This window comes from Pinus tabuliformis, chromosome 3_1 (assembly GCF_031772625.1).
Source record: "Pinus tabuliformis cultivar Carrire ecotype Pingquan chromosome 3_1, CPIR1, whole genome shotgun sequence".
NCBI classification, from domain to species: domain Eukaryota; kingdom Viridiplantae; phylum Streptophyta; class Pinopsida; order Pinales; family Pinaceae; genus Pinus; species Pinus tabuliformis.
The window spans coordinates 738,415,344-738,437,918 of record NC_142301.1 but is presented as its reverse complement, the minus strand read 5'-3'; the positions used below and the strand labels follow the sequence as shown (position 1 = coordinate 738,437,918).

At 36.9% G+C, this 22,575-nt stretch overlaps 1 pseudogene; it reads left to right on the top strand.

The window, feature by feature from the left end:
* The window catches only part of LOC149189459 (putative boron transporter 2), a 37,640-nt pseudogene extending 17,321 nt beyond the window's left edge, over positions 1–20,319 (top strand).
* Positions 20,320–22,575: the final 2,256 nt, after the last annotated feature.

The following is a 22,575-nucleotide window of genomic DNA, read 5'->3' as shown; positions in this document are numbered from 1 at the left end:
CTGCTCCACTGATTGAGTTGGGACTGAATCAAGATTTGGTCTCCCAATTCTATCAATCACATCACTTAAAGTATCATCCGTTGTGGAGTTTCATGCAGAGTAGAGAGTTCTTCAGAAGAATATTCCACGTGTTGATCTAGTATAGGAATCAACCCTTCAAGATGTGGAATCTGATTACCAAATTCTTGAAATGATTTTGCATTTGCGAATCTATCCAAGCGATCAAGTTGCCGCTCAACAGCATTGTCAGTTTTGCATGATTCAAGAAAGATTACATCTGTAGATACAACAAAATTTTTATTGACTTCATCATAAAGATGGTATTCTTTGGAGGTGTTTGAATACCCCAAGAAGATACACTTACGACTTCTTGCACCAAGTTTGTTTCTATGTACCATTGGTATCAAGGCATAATAGGTGGAACCAAAGAACCTGAGTTGCTTTACCGAAGGAACATGCCCATACCACATTTCATAGGGAGTCTTGTTTCTGATAGCATTAGATGGACATCTATTCTTTATATATATAGCACATAGAACTGCATCAGCCCAAAACATCAATTTTACATTTTTGAAAAACATCATGGAGCGCACCATATTTAAGATTGTCATATTCATTCTTTCATCTACATCGTTCTGTTGGGGATTATAAGGCACAGTTGTTTGACATTTGATCCCATGTTGGCGAAGATAGTTTTCGAATTCATTTCAAGTATATTCTTTTCCATTATCACTGCGAATAGAGCCAATATGAGATTGTGCATCATTTTCAAGCCATGTATGAAAGTTCTTGAATGTTTGAAAAGCATCATATTTGTTCTTCAATAAATAAACCCAACACATTCTGGTGTAGTCATCAATAAATGTCATCATATATTTATTTCCATTTGCAAAAGGAACAGGCATTGGATTGAATGAGTTCAATTTTTCTATGTGCTCTTGAATGTGAATCATGAAAACAGTGTTTGCTATTCTTTCCTAGAATACAAGCATCACATTTCTTAAGTTTCCTAGGAATTGTAGGCAAACCAACAACACCATTTTTCTTCAACAAGCGGAGGTTGTCATAGTTCAAATGTCCAAATCTAGCATGCCATAATAAACTCGAAGGAAGTGTACCTTCTTCATAATGAGAGTTCTATGAGAAATGTTGTGCACGAGCAGAGGTACCTTGCAGCTTGAGAAGCCTTTCTTCTTTTATCCCCCTCATGACAAGTGAATGGTCAGATGCTTTTCTCACCTCAAGCTTGCCATCAATCATATGAATGGAGTGACCTTGCTGGCAGATGTGGACCAAGGACAACAAGTTTCTCTTCAGTTGTGGGAGATATAGAACATGATGTAGAAGAAAGTCTGGAAGACCAAGCAATTTGAGCCTGATTGTGCCAAGCCCTGATGGCTTGAGTTTTGATTGGTCTGCAAAGTATACTGCTCCATCAACATTGTCAGTAAATTCTTCAAAAAAATATTTTCTATGAGTCATGTGGCAAGTTGCTCCTGAATCAAGCAACCAATCATTTTTCTAAGAAGCAAGTGAAGCATTAAATAAGTCTTCATTTACTCCAATATTACATTGTGCCACAACATAATGAGCGGATTCAAGTGCTTTACCTTTGTTTGTGTCATTAGTTTTACCTTTGGGTTGGTTTCTTTGCTGCTCAATTTTGTCCCAAGGTAACTTGCATGTAGAGGCATCATGTGATCCATTTCTTTTGCAGCGTATGCAATGCAAATCTAACTTTTCTCCTTGAAAGTGTCTGCCCCCCCTGCCTCTGAAATATCTTCCTCTTCCTCTTCAACCACCTCTTCCTCTGGAAGAATCTTGGGCAAGATTATTTTCTTTATGAGCAAGGCACATAGCCTCTTCAGAAGATTCAGGGGTTGTCTTCTTTCCAAAAGCTTTCTCTCTTTCAGCAAATTTTTTCACAAGAGAGTCAAAGGTAATATCTTTGAGATTTCCATTTGCTTGCAATGACTCAAGATAATTGGAGTAAGTAGGATAAAGTGCCTTGAGAAAAGCGATAAGAGGAATATCCAATTCAACCTTAGTGGCTTTGATATCATGCATTATAGATTTTACTTCAGATGCAAGAGCAAGAGGATCATTATTTTTTAATTCAAGAGTGAAGAGTTTAATCATGAGTTGAACAACTTCAAGTGCAGAATGTGAGTCATAGAGTTCTTTCAGCTTTTGTAAGGCTTCGAAAGCAGTTGAAAATGGTGAAATATGGCGACTCACCTCTTCACTTACAGATGCTGCAATTAATGCATAGGCTTTGTTGTTCTTATTTTCCCAAATGGCAAACTCTTTGTCTGAGGTAGGTTGTTCTGTGTTGGGTATACAACCAAAGTCCCACATTGACTAGAAGTGGGGAGGATCATGGGTATATAAGGATGGAAAAATATCTCCATTGGTATGAGGTCTTTTGGGGTAAAGCCCAAAAACAAATCCATGAGGGCTTAGGCCCAAAGTGGACAATATCATACCATTGTGGAGATATGTGGTGTCCAGAGTTCTTACAAGTGGTATCAGAGCCAAGTTCCGAAGTTAGTCAAGTGGATGAATCCTCAGAATGGTATCAGAGCCAAGTTCCGAAGTTAGCCAAGTGGATGAATCCTCATAATGTCGAACGAAGGTGGTGGGCCCCAGTAATATCATGATGGGATCCGTGTATGAGCTCGGTTAGATAGGCGGTGTGCTCCGGATTCTTCATGGACGTGTCCTGGTCCCAACACACTGAAGAGGAGTTGACCTGGGATAGAGCAAGCTCTCGAGGCAGGTGGTGTTCCATGTAAGGCATGTGCTTCCAACGCATTGGAGCGGAGAATCCTAGTTGGTAGAGAGTGGACGGATGGATAATCGTTTGAGGGCAGGCTTGATGGTCCTTTGTTCGAGGGGGGGATTGTTGGGTATACGAACAAAGTCCCACATTGACTAGAAGTGGGGAGGATCATGGGTATATAAGGATGGACAAATATCTCCATTGGTATGAGGCCTTTTAGGGTAAAGCCCAAAAACAAATCCATGAGGGCTTAGGCCCAAAGTGGACAATATCATACCATTGTGGAGATATGTGGTGTCCAGAGTTCTTACATTCTGGCTCTTTGTCTCTGTCTCCAACGCACACTCCTTTCCACAACTCATTGAAAATGATGGTTTGTTTTATCATCCGGGACCACTTAGGATAGTTCTCCTTGCCAGTGAGAACTATTCCCACAATAGATATGATTGAATGCATTGTAAAATCTGTGTGCTGTAAAAAATGCTTCTCCTGGGAAGAAATGCACTTCTGGTGGTAATTTTGCAAAAAAAATTACAATTCAAAGGGGCATTGGTATGACAGTACTATATTGAAACATAGTACTATAATGAAAAATGTAGAGTATTCAAACTAGGCCCACTGCACCAAGATTCATTCAGCTACAAGTCACAATCCAAGTCAATGACTAAGTGCCAAGCATCGAGCTCCAAACCATTACTCTGTTCTTTTTCTAATGAATCTTATAAAACTGAATAGAACATTCTTAAAAACACTTCAAGATAGGGAGTGCACAGTCGAAGCTTTACAGCCTTCTCAAACACGAGATGAACAAACGTTTTACCAAGTTAGATAACACAACCTTATGATTCCCGGGAATGAAATAAACCCAGAATGACTAATAAAATAAGGAAAAAAACTTGAGAAAAATTGTTTCTTTCCAATATATTATCATGCTCAACGCCTTTTTTTTAGACACCAACGGTCTTTCCCTTGAGCCCAGTGGTCTTTGTGTGTTTTCCACACACACAAAGCATCCAAAACCAGAGCAGGCTTCCGACATGCCTAACCTTCACGGTTTAGGGCAATCTTAGGCAATACCATGTGAGCCTTTGTGCCTTTGAAACCCATCATGCATTTGGAGGAGGGCTGTCGTATGGTCTGAGGAGCAGTGTAGCGTGGTAGGATTTTAACACAGCGTATGGAGTGAGCAGAGTGGAAGTCTGCAGATATCATATATTTCACAATTACAATTCTGTTGTGCGTAACCCGAGAGTGGTATGGCCACACAACGTATATAACAGGAAGCAGCAGGCCTTCGTAATATGACAGTGTGCAAGTCGTATGGAGTATGGGAGGTGTTGGACAGCATGGGAGCGATGGTATGGGAGCATATACTTTCATAACAATGCATTCATAATAATAAGAACGGTGTATTAAACAGTGTGAGGGAGGTGTTATGAATGATACCAGCATGAGGGAGGTGTTATGAAAAAAACATTGAAAACAGTGCGGCTCAGAGCCACAATGGCACCACAGTAGTTGAGTCTTGTCCCGCAGTGGCGTTCCCTCCTCGGCCTTCAATTCTGATTTTGCAATTTTTGGACTCAGCGGAGTTTTTATTTGGGAGTGCTACTATCCGAATCATTGGTGTCAGTCTGCATCAATATCAGATGCTGGAATGGGCACCACAGTACACTCAAAGGTGTCAGTTATGCAATATGGGCAGAACATAGGCAGAATAGGAGTTATAAGGGAAGGAATGCTAAAAATAGAGTTGGCTCTGATACCATGTCAGACCAGGCAGTAACTCCTCGAATCAATTTATTCATATTCATTCAGGTTGGTCTTTATTATATACATGAGGGAGAGACTGTTCACTTCATCTCCCGGTGACTATTCATATTTCTTATTATTTATTTACATCAGTTACACTTATTCACCCAATCATGACGATTAGGTGTCAATAGACATCATTGTTTTCTCTAAGTCAGATGAGGAGCATCTGGACCATCTTAAAAGGACTATTGAGAAATGTAGAAAATTTGGGCTTTCTTTGAATCCTAAGAAGTCTATTTTTGCTCTAAAAGAAGGCAAACTATTGGGGCACATTGTTTCTAGAGATGGAGTGAAGATAGATCTAGCAAGGGTGCAAGCTGTGCAGAAAATACCCCTACCTAGGAGTAAGAAAGACATTCAAAAATTTCTGGGAAAAATAAATTTTCTAAGGAGGTTTGTGTCCAATTATGCTGAAATTGTAAAAGAGATTACCAATATGTTGAAGAAGGAAAATTAAGTACATTTGACCAAGAAAGCTAGAGAGTAATTCTCCAGGATCAAAGAAGCATTCCAAGGAGCTCCAATTTTAATTAGCCCTGATTATCAAAAGCCCTTTCAATTTTTTTCATTTGCATCACTTAATTCAATAGTTGTTGTTTTGTTACAGAAAAATGATGAAGGAAAAGAGAAGCCAATTTCTTTCAATAGTAAGATTCTCAGAGATGCTGAACTCAAATACAATATCCTTGAAAACAGTTATATGCTTTGGTAAAATTCCTAAAGGCCTTTATGACTTATGTACTACAGTCACAGATCATGGCTTATGTGCCAAATGTTGTAGTAAAGGATGTCTTAGTCTAGAGTGATGTGGAAGGTAAAAGAGGAAAATGGATAGCTAAGATCCAAGAGTATGACCTGGACATAAAGCCCACAAAGTTTGTGGAAGGGTAGGGATTGGAAAAGATGTTGAGAGAGTCAAATTTTCAAGCATTGGGAATAAACTTGCTAATACATGTAAATGAGGAAATAATTGAAGAAGGTGAAGAAAAATCAAACCCAGGTATGAAGATCCAATATAAATTTTTATGTTCAGAATGGTACAAGCACATAGTTCATTATTTATGTTTTCTCTCTTGTCCCCAATCATTGGATAGAACAAGATATAGAGCATTAAAAATCAAAGCACATCCATATGTGACTGTAGAGGGCAGATTGTATTGGAAGGATCCTGTGGGAATTTTATTGTTATGTTTAACAAAAGATGAATCTACAAAGACCATTAAAGATTATCATGAGAAGTTATGTGGTGGACATTATAGTTGGAAAGCTACTACACAAAAAATCATCTAGGCAGGATTTTATTGGCCCACCCTATTTGGTGATATATATAAGTTTGTCAGAAGCTGTCAGAAGTGCCAGATTTTTGCTAAGAAGAAGAGGTTATCTCCCATTCTTCATAAAAAACCATTCAGACAATGGGCACTAGGCTTTGTTGGAGAAATTAACCCACCTTCAAGTGGACAACACAAGTGGGTTCTTACAACTACTGATTATTTCACTAAGTGGGTAGAAGCTATACCTACCAAAAAGGAAAATGACCAGGTGGTAATGAAGTTTTTAGGGGAAAACATTTTCAATAGATTTGGATGCCCTGTCAAAATCATAACTAACAATGCTCAAGTCTTCAGTTTAATTAAGTTTGTTTCCTTTTGTTAGAAGTATAATGCCATTTTATCTCATTCAACAGCTTGTCATCCACAGGGAAATGGATTGGTTGAATCCACTAACAAAACATTGATGAAAATTCTTAAGAAAAGTATTGCAGAGAATCAGAAAGACTGGGATTCGAAATTAAAGTTTTCTCTTTGGGTTTTCTGAGTGACTACAAAAAGGTCTACAATCAAATCACCTTTTTGAGTTAGTGTATGGAACTCAAGCTCTGTTCCATAGTCAGCTTGTGAAGCCTGTGATTGCAATGATTCAGGAGGCAAAAGAAGATCCCAATGCTCTAATAAGAAGGATACATAAGGTAGTGGAGTTGAGTGAATGCAGGGATAAGGTAAGAGATAATTTGATTATGTATCAATAAAAAATGAAGGGGATTTTTGATAGAAAAGCCAAAGAAATTGATTTTAAAGTTGGATACCTGGCATTAAGGTGGGATACTAGAAGAGAAGATAAGGGTAAACATGGGAAGTTTGATCCTCTCTGGTATGGCCCATTCAGGATTATAAAAGCAAGGGAAAATAATTCATTCTTTCCGGAGAATATTGATGGTGAAACTTTATAGCTGCCTGTGAATGGGAAGTACCTCAAACATTATTTCCAATTCTGAAGCACAAGCATCTTGTCATTGTAGATACCGGAGTGAATTCATTGTACAATTTCCATAGAATTAAATTTGGCAAAGAAATATATGACTCCATGCCCGAGGTGAAGGCACTAATCTGCGGTTCTTAGTGCTTCTATGGCAAAAGCACTATCCCCAGGTGGAGCTAGATGTTGTAGCATCTATCGTCATTTAAATTTCATTTTCAATTTTATCACAAAAAATAAAAAAACCAAATATTATGTTCTAGAAACAAAATTAAAAGAGAATGTGAAAGTCTGAAAGTAGTGATTTGTTTTATATTATTGATGGCTTTCAAATCTGATATAAGGTGGGGCCCTAACCCATATGTTAAAGTTCGAGTGGTGTCACAAGATATGAGCAAGCATGGGTTCAAGAAGTAGGTAAAGTGCTCTCCGAGGGATCAAGGAGCACACGTTATAACTCAGGCTCAACCCTCGCAGTTGACCATGACGTCAAGGTGTTTGACCGAGATATACAGCCTAAGATTGTTGTGGGGGTTCAAGCCCGATGAACATCCCATACACTCCCTACCCCTGCAGCGGACCACCCCCATCGCTCCACTCCATATCATCTCCTCCATGTCATCCGCCACCCTCATTCATTACCGTCCACCTCATTCACCATACCCTGTCACCTCATCTGCCACTCCATTAATTAGTTACATTAATTACAGGTTCCCCCCTCGTTTGAATATTATATGTATAAAAGACAATATTATTAAAAGGAGCCACCATTGTGAACTACTTGAACAAATATTTTAAGCTTCTCTAGATGGTGAAGACTCTGTTTACTGACAAGCCTACTTATGGTAGGATCACAGCTTGCAGAATAGAACTTGATAAGTTAGAGGAAGCACCAAAGTCAAATGTACCATTATGGAGAAAGTGCAAGGAATGGATGATAGAGCAGACCAAAGATGCATTAGCAGGACCACATACTCAAGCCACAAATTCAAACAACGAGCAACAATCACCAATCATACTCTAATTTCTGTTACTTCTTGTTATTTTGTTTTCTTGAGAAGAATGAGGTGTCTTTTACCTTCCAATGTAATATTCTGTAATAACTTTTACTTTAGATAGTTAGGAGGTAGTTAAGAAGTTTTCCGGTTTTGGTAGTTACCAACTATCCCATGATGTAAAAAATAGGAAAAATTATAGGAAAAAGGTTCAAATTTTGAAGAACCTAGAGACTATGCTATTGTATTCTTGATAAATTGATGATTAATGAAAGAATCAAGAGTTTTCCACACATTGTTGGGTATGATTTTGTAATTTCTCTGTTATGTGTCATTATGTGTCTTCCTTTCTTTAAGTATGGTAATGAAGCTGTAGGTCTTTGTTTACTTATGTGAATGAAGTTAAAATTCCTTAAAAGAGCGCTCCTATACTTAAAGTTCCTACTTCTACATTTCTTCTAAGTTACAGATAATAGTTTCTATGAAAAACAACATATTATTTCTAACTTCTCAAAGCATTCTTCACACAACATTTATATTCAGCATCATATGGCATTCTGAGACTTTCATATCAGCTAAATATTAAGGGTTAAAAGTCAGGTCCTTCAGGCCCTTCACTTGAGGATACATCATACAAATAAGTGACATGAATAATAAAAATTAATGCCTTAAGCACAATTTCTACACAGCCAAGAAATTGGTTTCTTAAGGGACAACACCATCAAACAGTGATTCCACCTCACGGTCAGACATCACCAAAAACCATCATCAGATTGGTCTCCATCCAAGCCTTCCAGGGCTTCGAGAGCATTTGTCTAACCAAGGCTTCCAAAACTAGTAACTCAACCCACATCTTATACAAGGATTCCAGAGCGTTTGTCCAACCAAGGCTTCCAAGACTAGTAACTCAACCCTCCAAGGGCTTCGAGAGTGTTTGTCCAACTAGGGCTTCCAGGACTAGTAACTCAACCCACGCTGTTATAGGGCCTCCAGAGCGTTTGTTCAACCAAGACTTCTAGGACTAGTAACTCAACCCAAGCTATGGAAAAATGAGAACCAACCAAAACAAAGAAATGAAAGTAAACCCACAATCACCATGGCTATCCAAGAAATGGCAAGGCTAGGCAATCCACTGTCAATCCAAGCAATCCTCCATGCCAATGATAGATCATAACCAAGAAGCCACATGCATGTGCCATGCATGCCAAAACTAGTGAAGAAATCATACATGCAACTCAGTACTTGCAAGCAATCTGATGTAGTTGCCGATGTCGATGCCCTCTTGTGCTTTCCTGCTCTTCCTTTGCCTTCTTGCTCCAAGAATCCAAATATGCCACACCCTCCAAGAGTGCTCCAAGAAAACTCTAAGTAACCAAGAGTATGAGAGAGAGAGAGAATAATGAGAGAGCTCCAAAACTGAACTGACCAAGCCTTGCCCACTGATCCTCATAAGCCTTTTTATTAATGAGGCCTCTATTTTCTTCATTTTCCATTATTTTCCTTCAATTTCCTCCTCACATGAAAAATGTGACCTTTCACCTTCGTTTTCTCCTAATTTCCATTATTTTCATAAATAAATGTGCCAAAATACCTTTTTGCCTCTTTAATGCCTTAGCCATTACCTTTGCCAATTTCCTTAGCCATAAACAACCAAATTTACATCCCCTAGGATGTCCTGCCCTATTGTTTTTAACATTTATTACATGGAATTTTCACCAGGGCTGTTACAGAACCCTCCCCCTTGGGGGAACACCATCCTTTGTGTTCAATCACACATATACCTCAGCAGCCTACTGAAAGAAGACATACTACTCATGGAGCTTTATAACCCAGCTCAATGCAGTATTTACAATGAAAGATCTGCTCAAGACATAACATCATAACGACATGAAAACATACTACACAGTGGAGCTTTATAAAATAGGTCATTACGGTATTTACAATGATCATTTTTCTTAAGAAAAATCATATGACATCATAACATCATGATAACATAACCACATGATATCATAATAACATTACACACATACTGTAGAGTGGAGCTTTATAACATACCTCGTTACGGTATTTACATCCATACACGGGTGTACATATAACAACATCATCAAAATATATATACCAAAACATATGCCAAATCATATACCAAACATATATCAATCATACACTAATCATCATATAGCATATATCAAAACATCATAAGGCATATATCAAAACATCATGAGGCATATATCAAAATATCATATAGCATGTATCAACCAACATAAAGCACATATCAAATCATCATAAAGCATATATCAACCATCATAAAGCATATATCAATCACCATAAAGCATATACTAAACCAACATAAATAAAATACTAAACCATCATAAAGCAACTACCAAACCACCATAAGCAACCACCAAACCACCATATGAAGCTGCTAATTCTTGTAGTTGATTTCAACTACCCAACCGGGCATGTTCATGATTCCTATACCACGCACATAGCTTCCATTAGTTTTAAAATAAATTAAAATAAATTCACATCATACCTCATTGGTAGCTCGTCAATAAGGTATATTTGCAATCATGTTCGCTTCCTGTCACAATAAGTCAAACTAGCATATTTGACCAAATCAACATGTATAAAAATATCACATTAGGTTAGCTCAAAACATAACCATCAAAATCATAAATGACATCTAACTATCATAGATCAAAATCATAGATCGCATGTAATCATCATAGACCATAATCATAAATCACATGCATACTAAAACCAAAATACAATACCGATACTTATCCTTTCATCAATCCTTAGCTTCTATCTTCGCCTTTATTCTGTACACACTCCAGATCAGTTGCTACACCCAACAAACACCCAATGCCTTCTCCTCAACCATGTGCATAGACACATAGTGTGCAGAACACACATACAACCACATGGCATAGCACACCATGCAATACATGCATCTACACCTGACATACAACACATACACCTACACCCGGTATATACAATACAATGCATCCATCTATACCCGATGTGCAATACCACCCAATACATGTACCTACACAGAGTACAACACAACGAGTACACATGTTGCAATGCCACGACTACATGATGCACATACATAATACTGTATGCCCATAACACAACATGGATGACATGCACACAATACCACACGTACACCAGTACCATATGTACAACATGTACACAGTACCACCAGTACAGGCAGCACCTACACAACGTGTGTTCAACATCACATGTATATGGCACCACCTGCACAATGTGTACACAATGCCACATCCATGGTAAATTTTCGGGGCAAATAATCGCCCAAAGGCAAAATTTAAGGCTTTTTATATTTTAATGGGGTGAATTTTTAATTAAAATAATAAAAACCTTTTTTATATAATTAGCCCTCATTTTATTTAAAAATTATTATTATTATTTTTTTATTTTAGCCCAGGGCGGATAAACTAACCGAATTTTATTCCCTTAAAATCGCCCAATTTTGATATTTGCTCCTGGTTTTGGAGATCAAAATCGCCATTTCTGATTTACAGTTTGGTTTTTCTGATTTGGGAGTGGTTTGTGAAATTGTGAGGGTCGATTTGGTCCTGGGAGGTTAGATTTGTTTTGAAATGGAGGGCAGAGGTTAATTTGTTTTCAAATGGAGGGTGGCTCCCTGTTTTCATGGATTCAGCCCCTTGTTTTCACAAATTCCAGATTCATCATGTATATGGCTCCCTGTTTTCATGGATTCATGGTGTATATGGCTCCCTAGCTCCCTGTTTTCACGAATTCATCCTATATAAAATTGTTTTGAAATAGGGTTTTTGATCATAGTTCACAAATCCTAATTTTCTAGTTAGCAGCAGCAGTTTCGGTGCGATATTCTTGCATTTTCAATCCACTTATTCTTCTCTTGTTTTGGTATCCATGGTTTCTTGGATCTGAACGTCTCATGCCACTACAGCAACAGCAACAACAACCGGTACTTGACAAAATTGTTGGCTGAGTGCAAGAAATTAGGCCCCTTTATGCAGGTCCTGCCCATCTGTAGTCGGCTTTTGAATCAGGGTAAGTTGGCTTCATATTCCTTGTTTTTCTTCAAGTTTGAAGTAGGGGAGAAGATAGTTGCTGAGTATGATGCAAATTATTAGTTGTTCTGGAAGGAAAAATTAGGTGGATTCATGCCTCCCGCAATTGGAACAGGGGTGATAATCACTTTTCCAGCCAAAGCTGAATGCTTCCACTGGTTTGGAAGCATATATAACTGTGGTTGCAAGAGACCATGAATTTTTTTTAAGGGTTGGATATCAATTTTTTTTAAAGATTCTCTCCATCTTCCTGTTACCCCACAAGTAAAAGAGAATCAACTAAAGCTGAACAAACATGTAGAAGTATCATTATGCTGATCTGGATTTCATCTTATGGAAAGAAGATTTGGCTTCAAAATTAACCTGAATGGTATATCGACTTTTCAAGAAATGGTCCATTCTGATTGTGGCCGAGGCCTTGTACCATGGTGGAAGTATTGAGGAAGTGATGACTGATAATGACCTCTTTACATCTAATAGAAAAGTTGAACAGATATCATAGTATTCAACACGTGAGTGTGTTTCAACATATGAGAACTTTATAAGGTATGCTCAACTGTATTGAATGTTTCTTTATTTTTCTGCCAAGCTTATCCACGGTGACTGTTTTTATATTCAACTCTAGAGCTGCCCTTAGTATGCATAATATTTGACTAGACCATGTCGGGCATTGCAAAAATTTTCTTTTCTCTTAATTTTACCCATGGCTAAATCTCTGCTTCCACTTATTCTGCTATGTTTTTCAGAGCATGCAATGGATTTTTTATATTTAACATTATCTTGCCATTTACCCCGGTCATTTGGACTTTGATAAACCACTGACAATACGTTTTTAACAAGCAAAGTGGCCTACATTGTTGAACCATTCAGGGAATGATCCAAGATATTTAGCAGCAGTGGATTTCTCATCTCAGAAATTTTAAATATCCCTACGGTTGATGTTAATGGCATCTCTGAAACCACTGTCGTAAGGCTTCTCTCAATTTGTATTGGTGTTTTTGAACAATACCCTGCCAATCCCAAGGTTTTTCTCTCCAATTGCCAGAAGATTTCAATGCAAATTATTTCTTATACAAGTTAGAATTAGTGGCTTGCTTGGTTACGAATTTCTTTCATCAAAAGGTTCAATGATGCACACACTTTAAGCCATGACTTCACTGCCCTTGAATGTGCGGAGAAGGTCTGCTCATGTTTGGCAGATGCCTCCCAGGATCATCTAGCCAGGTCCTCTCAGGCATGGGTACTTTTCAGGGCCCAGACAATATCGTTAGACAATGTATTGGATCATTCTCAGTGATTGATTCCATGGTAGATTCTTCTTTTTACCCTTTTCCTCTTCATCCTGTCTTATGTACCTCTAGTTAATCTCTTGCACTCTATCCTCTTTCCACTTTTTTGATCTCATATTTAGTTCATGTTCTCTTGTTTGATCCTGTTATATTTTGTTTTATGCTTTTGGGGTAGCATAGGGTGCCCCTACATATTAGCATCACTGGTTGTACTTCTTAGTCCCATTTCAGTTGAAACCAGTTGGTCAAAACCCTTTTGTTTTGCACTAATCAAAACTGGACGATCATAGTTGTTTTCCTCTTCAGAAAAATATACAAGATGAAGACAATTGCAAATTGATTAATTTTACAGATCCTTCTTTGAAAGTGACTTCAATTTTTTTGAATATAATGGAGTATTTTGATAAGCACCAAGATAATCAACCTGAAAATATCTTTAGCAAGAAGCCAAGCAGAATTTGAATATTTTTCTTAACCAGACCATATAAGGGTTCCCTTACATATTGGCATCACTGGTTGTACTTCTTAGTCCCATTTACCTATTTGTCAGGCTTTATTTAGACTTAAATAAAATTATCTTGCCTTATCTACATTGTTTCTCAGCCTTATATCTTATGCTACAAAATTAGATAGAACTTTGTAATAAAGGCAGGACAACCTTTAAATCTGAGTCCTGACTTGCAGCGTCCTACAAGTTGGTCAGGCTTAAATTTTTCTGTTGGCAGGTATTGCACGATGACACTATATCTATAAAATATATTTCTTTTGTACTGATTGTATTGCCTAGAATATTTTGGTCATTGAAGTTGCGGGTTGGCAGGCTCTAATAGCCCACTTGGAGCACAACCCCTTGAAAAATTTGACTTTAAGAAGAATTACATGAGAAAATTGTTGTCACTTAGATGTCAGTAAAAATAGGTAGGTCTTTAGACTTTTGATCATAGTTGAGAACATTCCTGAGATAACTTTCTTTGACACTCCAGACTATAAAATTTCTGAGAATGCTGCAAAATGAAAAACCTCTTGAGGAAATATCTTTAGCAAGAAGCCAAGCAAAATTTGAATATTTTTCTTAACCAGACCATATAAGATTATGTTGTTATCACTAAGAAACTTGGCCAGCTTTACCCTTGACTGGTATATCATAAAGGAGATCCTTCAATGACAAAGGTTTTCTTTGATCATAAAAAGCAAAATGCAGGTTTTGATAATTTTGGATCTGTGTTATTTGCTAAGGTTCAATGTTCACCATTTTGCCCAAAATGGGAACTAGACATGCTTAAACCTTCCGCACTCCTCAAAATAGTTCCGCTTACACTGTTTGATTTATAAAACAGAGAATGCCAAGCCAACTGAGCAATGGCATCCATCAACAATGCTCATTAGAGTCCTGCAAGGACTCCTGGAATGCCTTGAATCTATAGAATCCTCCCCCCTAAATTGTGAATGGTGTTCCTCTTCCTACCTAGAATCACATTACTTGTCCATTCTCATTTGTAAATTATTTAGGCCATGTAAAATTTGAGTGTTAATATGTTGTTTTTCCCTCATCAGCATTTAATTATCATCCTTGTATATGAAGACCTCCATTTTGGGACTCCTCATTGTATCTTCTACTCTTTTCTCTCTAATCTACCCCTTACATGCCCATTTGAATTTGTTTTAGCATTTTCCATGCTAATATTCATACTTATGGCCTCCTATGCATGACCATAGGAACCCTGAGGATCCTCCATACTTCGATTCCTCATGTTAATTCTGTCCTTCATGCTACCAACAACCTACTTTTATATTCATGAGGAATTTTCCAGCTAAAAACTAAAATGTTGGGATGATAAATTTATTCTCATTTTCAATAGCTTTCCATTAATTTCGTATTCTTCCAAATCAAAGTTCTGGGATAAAAGTTAACGCTCGTGAAAGTTGTGGGAAATTTTACCCAATTTTCCTTGTTCTTAGACAACAAAATTATGTTAATTTCTTGAAATTTTGTGTACATGAATTTCAAATTCGGCAACATGGTTGTGTTCCTTTGTCCAAGATATTTCTATTGGCTACTTCAGTTCCCCAATCTCAGCCCTAGTTGCAAGATACATCTCTTAGAGTGAATTTATAACTTATTTTTCCCTTGTATTTTTCAGTTATAATTCCTTTGTAGTGGATTGGTTTCACAAATGTAATATGTTGTTGGAAGGCTCTCTTCGAGCTATTTTATTTAATATATATAAATTTCTTATACATGAGAAATGTACAAGCAATTTTCATGGCTTTTTTCATGTGCAAATGTTGTTTAGGGCCTAAAAAATGCTCTACAAGTTGATAGCTAAAAAAATCAACAAAATTTTAATAAAATTTATTGAATTTTTTGTGATTTTATGCACTCTAAACCAATAATAACCACTTTCAACCCTTCTCTATGCATTCTCCTTATGTTGGAAAGTATATTCATGTGTATATAAATTTTATTTTCATTAGAAATGAACTAACTTTGCATGTCTCTCCTTAGACACTTGGCACACAAACAACCACTTTTCTTTTAAAATTTTGGTCCCCCCTAGGCCCCATGGTTTGCATGGCACCTTTTTAAAGATCCACCAATATGGAAGGGTCCCAATTCATTTTCCACCCCTCCATGTGGAAGCCCTTTATTCATTGCGACTACATGCGAATTTCATTCTCTAGTTTTCTCACACTTGTAGGTCTAACAATTGATCTTGGAGTAGATCAATTGTAGATCTAACAATTGATAGTGTGTGACCCTCACACTTGTATATCTAAAAATTGATCTTAGAGTAGATCAATTGTAGATCTAACAATTGATAGTGTGTGATCCTCACACTTATAGATCTAACAATTGATCCTAGGGTAGATCAATGACCCACATGCTACATCGAGCTATAACATGCATGATAGATTATGGTTATTTATGCTCCTGATCAGATCCAACAAATACGATTACACTGATCCAATGACCTATATCCATATCGAATCTCAACATGTGTGGAGGTTAAATGGGAGTTACACCTCCAATGTATTTGAAGGCTACAATCTACTCAATTTGATAGCCCAAATCCAGATCAAATGTCCAACATGTGCATGGTTCAATATAAAGATGCTTCCAAATGGATATAATAACTATGATCCACTCAATTGGATGGCCTAAATCTACATCAGATTCCAAGCATGCATTTAACACAAAAATGAATCCTGATGGATCTAACAACCATGATTCACTCGACTTGATGTGCTAGATCTACATCAAATCCTTAACATGCACATGATTTAACACAAAGATGCATCCTGATGGATATAATTTCCAAGATCCACTTGAGTCAACAACCCAAATATACATTGGATCCCCAATATGTGTGTGATTTAACAAAAAATTGCATCCTGATGGATCTAATGGCCACAATATACTTGATATGATGGTATAAATATACATCAAAATTCAAGGTGAAAGGGGGTTTAATATCCCATTGAACTGTGATGGAAGCTAGTCATGGCACCTGTCCTCCTCCACATGCCAACTCAACCATCACATGGCACTACCACTTGACATTGCCACCTCATTGGTGATCCCATAATATGGATTTTTTTTTCCCATTCTTCTTTCCATCAATAAGGCTTATTTTCCCAAAATTCTTGTCTACATGAAATTAGTAGCTCCATTACTAAAATGTACCCATCTCTTTGCTAAGTCTAAGTATATAACAATAAGTTAACCTATATATCTATCATTCCTGTCAGTTTCCTCTTGAGTTGAGAATATATCCATATCGCTACTTGTGAATTTTATCGAACAATTTCCAACAATATGTGATTTTCCTCTATCAGCAAAGTTTAACCCATATGGCCCAAATATTGCAAAGATGGGCTTTGATAAGACTATGTAATTTCCCCAACCACTTGCTAGGGTGTAGTAATGAAACTTACCCCTATAACTTGATTTTTCAAGAAATTTTCCTTTTCTTTTATTTCCTATACATATGTTTTCCATATCTAAATGAATTATATAATGCAATGATCTCATGCATAGGAATACAGTCATATAACAACACCATTAATGTTCCATGCATATGTAGTAGACAAAAATACATAATTAATCATAATGTAATTCAAATAAATATTTAAAATAACACTTATCTGATAAAATTTACCAACTAGTTGCAGACCTCAAATGTTCCTCCCAACCATATGCCACACTACTCATATCATCTTAGCAATGAGTTGTCACCCCAAAGTTGGGGCATCAACTCCATAGCACCTTGTCTTATCTAAATTCAAGTACATGATAGTACCATACATAACCAGGTCAAATTACCCAACCACAAAAACCTCCAACCAATAAGCTCTCGTCCCCCATCAGTCATATAACAACACCATTAATGTTCCATGCATATGTAGTAGACAAAAATACATAATTAATCATAATGTAATTCAAATAAATATTTAAAATAACACTTATCTGATATATGTTCACTGAGAGGACTGAGCAATGGCATTTATCGCCTCATTGAAGATGGCATCCCTGTGTACTGAGTTTTTTTTTTCCTTTATTCCCAAATAGGTCCTGGAATAGCTAAGAAGACTTAGTTTTATATTCCTATGGGCTGGGGACAAATAGAAAAAAGAATATTCCTAGGGTCTCATGGAAAAAAATTGTTGTTCCTAAAGAGCTGTGAGCATGGGACATTTAAAATCTCCATTTCTTGGAAAGAGCCCTGGCTGCTAAATATGTCTAAAGAATTATATAAGGGAACGACTTCTTGAGAACGGTGGTGAGTTGGAAGTACATATAGCCTCTGTCTACTGAGGATTGTATAAGATCTCCAAGTAAATCCTACAATAAATCTTCAGTGATTTGGAAGACGGTGGTGTTGGCCTTTCTGCTGATTGGAAGACAGTTGGTTTGAACTTTGGAAGGTTGGGGGTGGCAACAACACAAGGAAGGGGGATGATCCTTGGCTGCTTATAACCCATAATCCTTCTTTATATTCTCCCTTTGACATAAAATGCATGCTCCCATAGCCCAAACATGATAAGGCACTGATCTTGCCTTTCATCCACCACCTCAAAACATAGAATCCATTTTTTTTTCCTTTTTTGTTTTCGTTTCCATGCAATAACAGTACTTATTTTTCCACACAGGAAATGCTTGATGTGCCATTGTTATACATTTTTGGAGCTTTCATTCCGGCAACAATGATTGCAGTGCTTTATTATTTTGATCACAGCGTTGCATCCCAACTTGCCCAACAAAAGGAATTCAACTTAAGAAAACCTTCTTCATACCATTATGACTTCTCTTAGGATTTTTGGTATGCAAATTACCTCAGTATATATATATATTATTTAGAACTATGTTGTAATTTTTGTCAGAGTTCATGTTTAGGTTCAACTATCACTGGCTACCCTATTCTGGAAGAGCTCTTGCTCTCCTGAAGACATCTTGATCTAACTCTTCATTCTTTGTTTTCACCTCCATAAAAAATCTCTAGTGGATTCATAAATTTTCCTTTTATTGTGGCAGACTATTTTATGTGGTCTTGTTGGCATACCTCCTTCAAATGGTGTTATTCCTCAATCTCCCATGCACACGAAAAGCTTAGCTACCCTCAAACATCAGGTACCAATATATTGGAATTATCAATTGCAACTTCTCAGGGCAAAGACACAATTCAGACATTTTATAGATGAGTAACTCACAAGTACTTTTGTTACAGTTGGTGCTTAGCAAGTTAGTGACAACAGTCCGGAAAAGTATGCAGAAAAATTCAACCTTAGGGCAATTATACAGAAACATGCAAGAAGCCTATGAGAAAATGCAGACCCCACTGGTTTATCAGCCTCCACCTGCCTTGGTAATGGTCTTATTTTTGAGTTTGGGTGTTTCATTTTATCTAATTTTCCTCTCCCTTTATTTATTTGTCTTGTCATGTCCCAACCATTTGTGCAGGCACTTAAGGAATTGAAAGAGACCACAATTCAGTTGGCCGCAAGTACTGGGAATATGGATGCCCCAGTTGATGAATCAATTTTTAATGTTGACAAGGACGTGGATGACCTACTTCCTATTAAGGTGAAAGAAAAGCGATTGAATAATTTGTTGCAATCTCTGATGGTGGTTGGGTGCCTTGCAGCAATGCCCATCATTAGAAAGATCCCAACTTTTGTGCTTTGGGGTTACCTTTCCTTCATGGCCATAGAGAGTTTGCCAGGAAATCAATTTTGGGAAAGGATATTGTTTATTTTCACTGCTCCAAGCCGTAGATACAAGTATGAACTTTATTCAAACTATAATGTGATTGAATTTAATGCTTGTAATATAGTTTTCAAAGCTGATCAATGTTGAACTAATGGTTACAGAGAACTTCAGGAGTATCAAGCTACATTTCTTGAAACGGTGCCTTTCAAGACAATTGCCACTTTCACCATTTTCCAAACATGTTATTTGTTGGCATGTTTTGGTATCACATGGGTGCCTATAGATGGTGTTTTCTTCCCACTACTGATCATGTTGTAACTTGTTAGTCCCAGCGAGGCATTATATCCTTCCCAAGTTTTTCAAAGGAGCACATCTTCAAGAATTGGATGCAGCAGAGTATGAAGAAGCCCCTGGAATGCCATGCAATATAATAGTGAGTGCAAGACACATATCAAACAAAATTTTAAAATATTACTCAATTCTATTTCATAAGCCCTGCAGCATGAACAATAATAAATTGAACTGTAACATATATTGATTGCAGGAAGATGGAATTCAGGGGTTCAGACTAGGAAGCATGGGAACAGTTGCAAATGATGGAAAATTTTTGGATGAGATGATTACACGAAGTCACGGTGAGGTCAAACACATATATAGTCCACGGATAACTAGCTTGAGTGATTGCACACCAATTCATGGATCTGAGTCTACATTAAGTCCCCAAATTGCAGAAGCTAAACAAATATATGGCCCCTGTATAAGTGAGATCAAACAGACACATAGCCCTCACAAAGGGCAAAAGCATTCGGGCATTCCCTTGGTTAGTCAAGGAAAAAATATGAGTCCAAGTGCATCTGGTTTGAGGCCACATAAACCAACTCCCAATTAGGTGTTTGGAGTCTAAATCCTTGGCTAGTAATCCTTCCCTTCAGTGAGCATATATTATGTTGAATAGTACATATTTTGTTGGCTTATCATTATTTAATCATTGTGCCATAAATCACTCAGTTGTATTTGGTGTGTCTTCATAAAGAACCTCTGTCCATCTCAGAGGATAGGGTAGACCATATAGTGCGTGTAAAAAATTGTAATGGAAGTGGAGCTTGAAGTATTTATGTTTTCTTGAAGCATGAAATCTATTATGTCAATCTTGTGGTTCTGTAGACCCTAGGCATGCCAAATAAGCATGGTGGTATTAAAGGGTCCTGTGAGTGGTTTGAGCTTCATAGAAAGTCATCCTTCTTCTACCAATTGGATCTTAACCATGAAGTTTGTAGCCTTTAATGTTTCATTGAGATAAAAAATGTGGAAATTAAACTTGACAAATGAAAGGGAAATGGTAAGGCTTACAATATTTGAACTTCTGTAAATGTTTAGCCATTACCTTTAAAAACTAACCAAGGGCAATGTCAAATGATCAAGGATATGTTGAGATTGAAATATCTATTTTTCATGAGTTTAAAACATTTAAATAATGGAAATAAAGAATATGTGCATTCAAGTTAAATCAGATTTATCTTGAATGGTTGGGAAGATTTGTTATTATCTTTAATAATTTAAGTCTTGTAAAACAAATTCAGATTCCACATTTTATTTTGACATATTTAATTTTCTTTGCAATCGTAAAACATTACAAATTTTATTCAAAATATGTGCAGTTACTATTTCAATGTTATATATCCATGCTTTCAATGAAGTTCCTCCATGATTTATCTCTGGTGTGTGTGGTCAATGGCAACAAACTGGAATAAAAACAAGGAATATGAAGCCATATACGAGGAATATGAAGCCTGTGTGTTACGTTAATTTATGAGCAGTTTTATGCTCTGCAGTATAATCTGTGAGAAAATTGGCTACAATATTCAACAGACAGGACATTATGAGTTTCTCAATTTGTGCTATTATATGCTATGGATTTTCTAACCGATATCTTGAAAACGTGGTCTGCGCTTACCATCTATGCCTGAGTTCTGCAGTGGTTTGTTACTTTCAAGCCATGCCTAATGTCATATTGTTTGTTGCAACTTTAATGTAGAGAGCTAACCAGGAAGGCATTGGGTCATTCATAGAGGATTCTTAGGCATGATTCCACGCTTTTCAAAATAATTGTGATTTCCATCACTAGTCATAGCACTTGATAGAAAGTTGGGATATTCATGAGTGTGAATTTATGTTTGTATGTTTACATGCTTTCTTATGAATTAACTAATGCTCAGTAGCAGTAGACATTGGAAAAGTATATTTGTATACTTCTGTTTTAAACTGAAAAAAAATCCAGGGCTAAAAGGAATGGATTGATTGCACTAGTAATCCTTCTATAACTTTCCAACATAGGCTAGAGTAAACAGATTGTAATTTGGGTAATTTTTGTAACTGCAAACAGGAACATACTTGTGTGTTGGCAGGGTGGTTACAAGGTCCCTAGAAGTGATGAGTTTGAATTTTTCTTGGTTTTATATATACTATTAGGTTTTTTCTCATGCTTTCTATGAATGACACAGGTGGATTTTATCCTACACCCACTAGGTTATCCATATGTAATTTCGGTAATTTTGATTTCAAAAGATATTTTAAAGAAATGCAATGATTTCATTTGTGTATTCAATAAACACAATATTCTAATGGAATTCTGCATTTGTGGTTTACCTATACAGATTCCATGGAGAAGTATTAGTGGTGTGACATCAATTGTCCTCAAGCAGAGGCTTTAGTTTTACTCTTTTCTGGAAGAAAATACTTTCTTCCAACATTTTTGAGTTCCATGAAAAATTTGAAAGTCCTAATAGTATTCAATTATGGGTTCAAGAGAGACATAGTATTCAATTATGGGTTAAAGAGATCCACACTGAATGATCTATCGACCTTATCTTCACTTAGTTTAAGACTATTCACTTGGAGAGGCTACATGTGCCCCCACTTCAAGAGCATAGTAAAGTCATGTAGAACTTAGAGAAGCTATCTTTAAGCTTTTAGTGAAGATTGGAAAAATGTCTGGGTTCAATAACACTCAGTTGAGCATTAAGCTTCCAATAATGCTAGATTTTAACCTAGAGCACTTTTGTGATTTGGAGGAGATGCCCCCTCGCATTTGTGACACATCTTCAGTTGTGAATTGGACTATTACTAACTGTCATTTCCTTCGAAA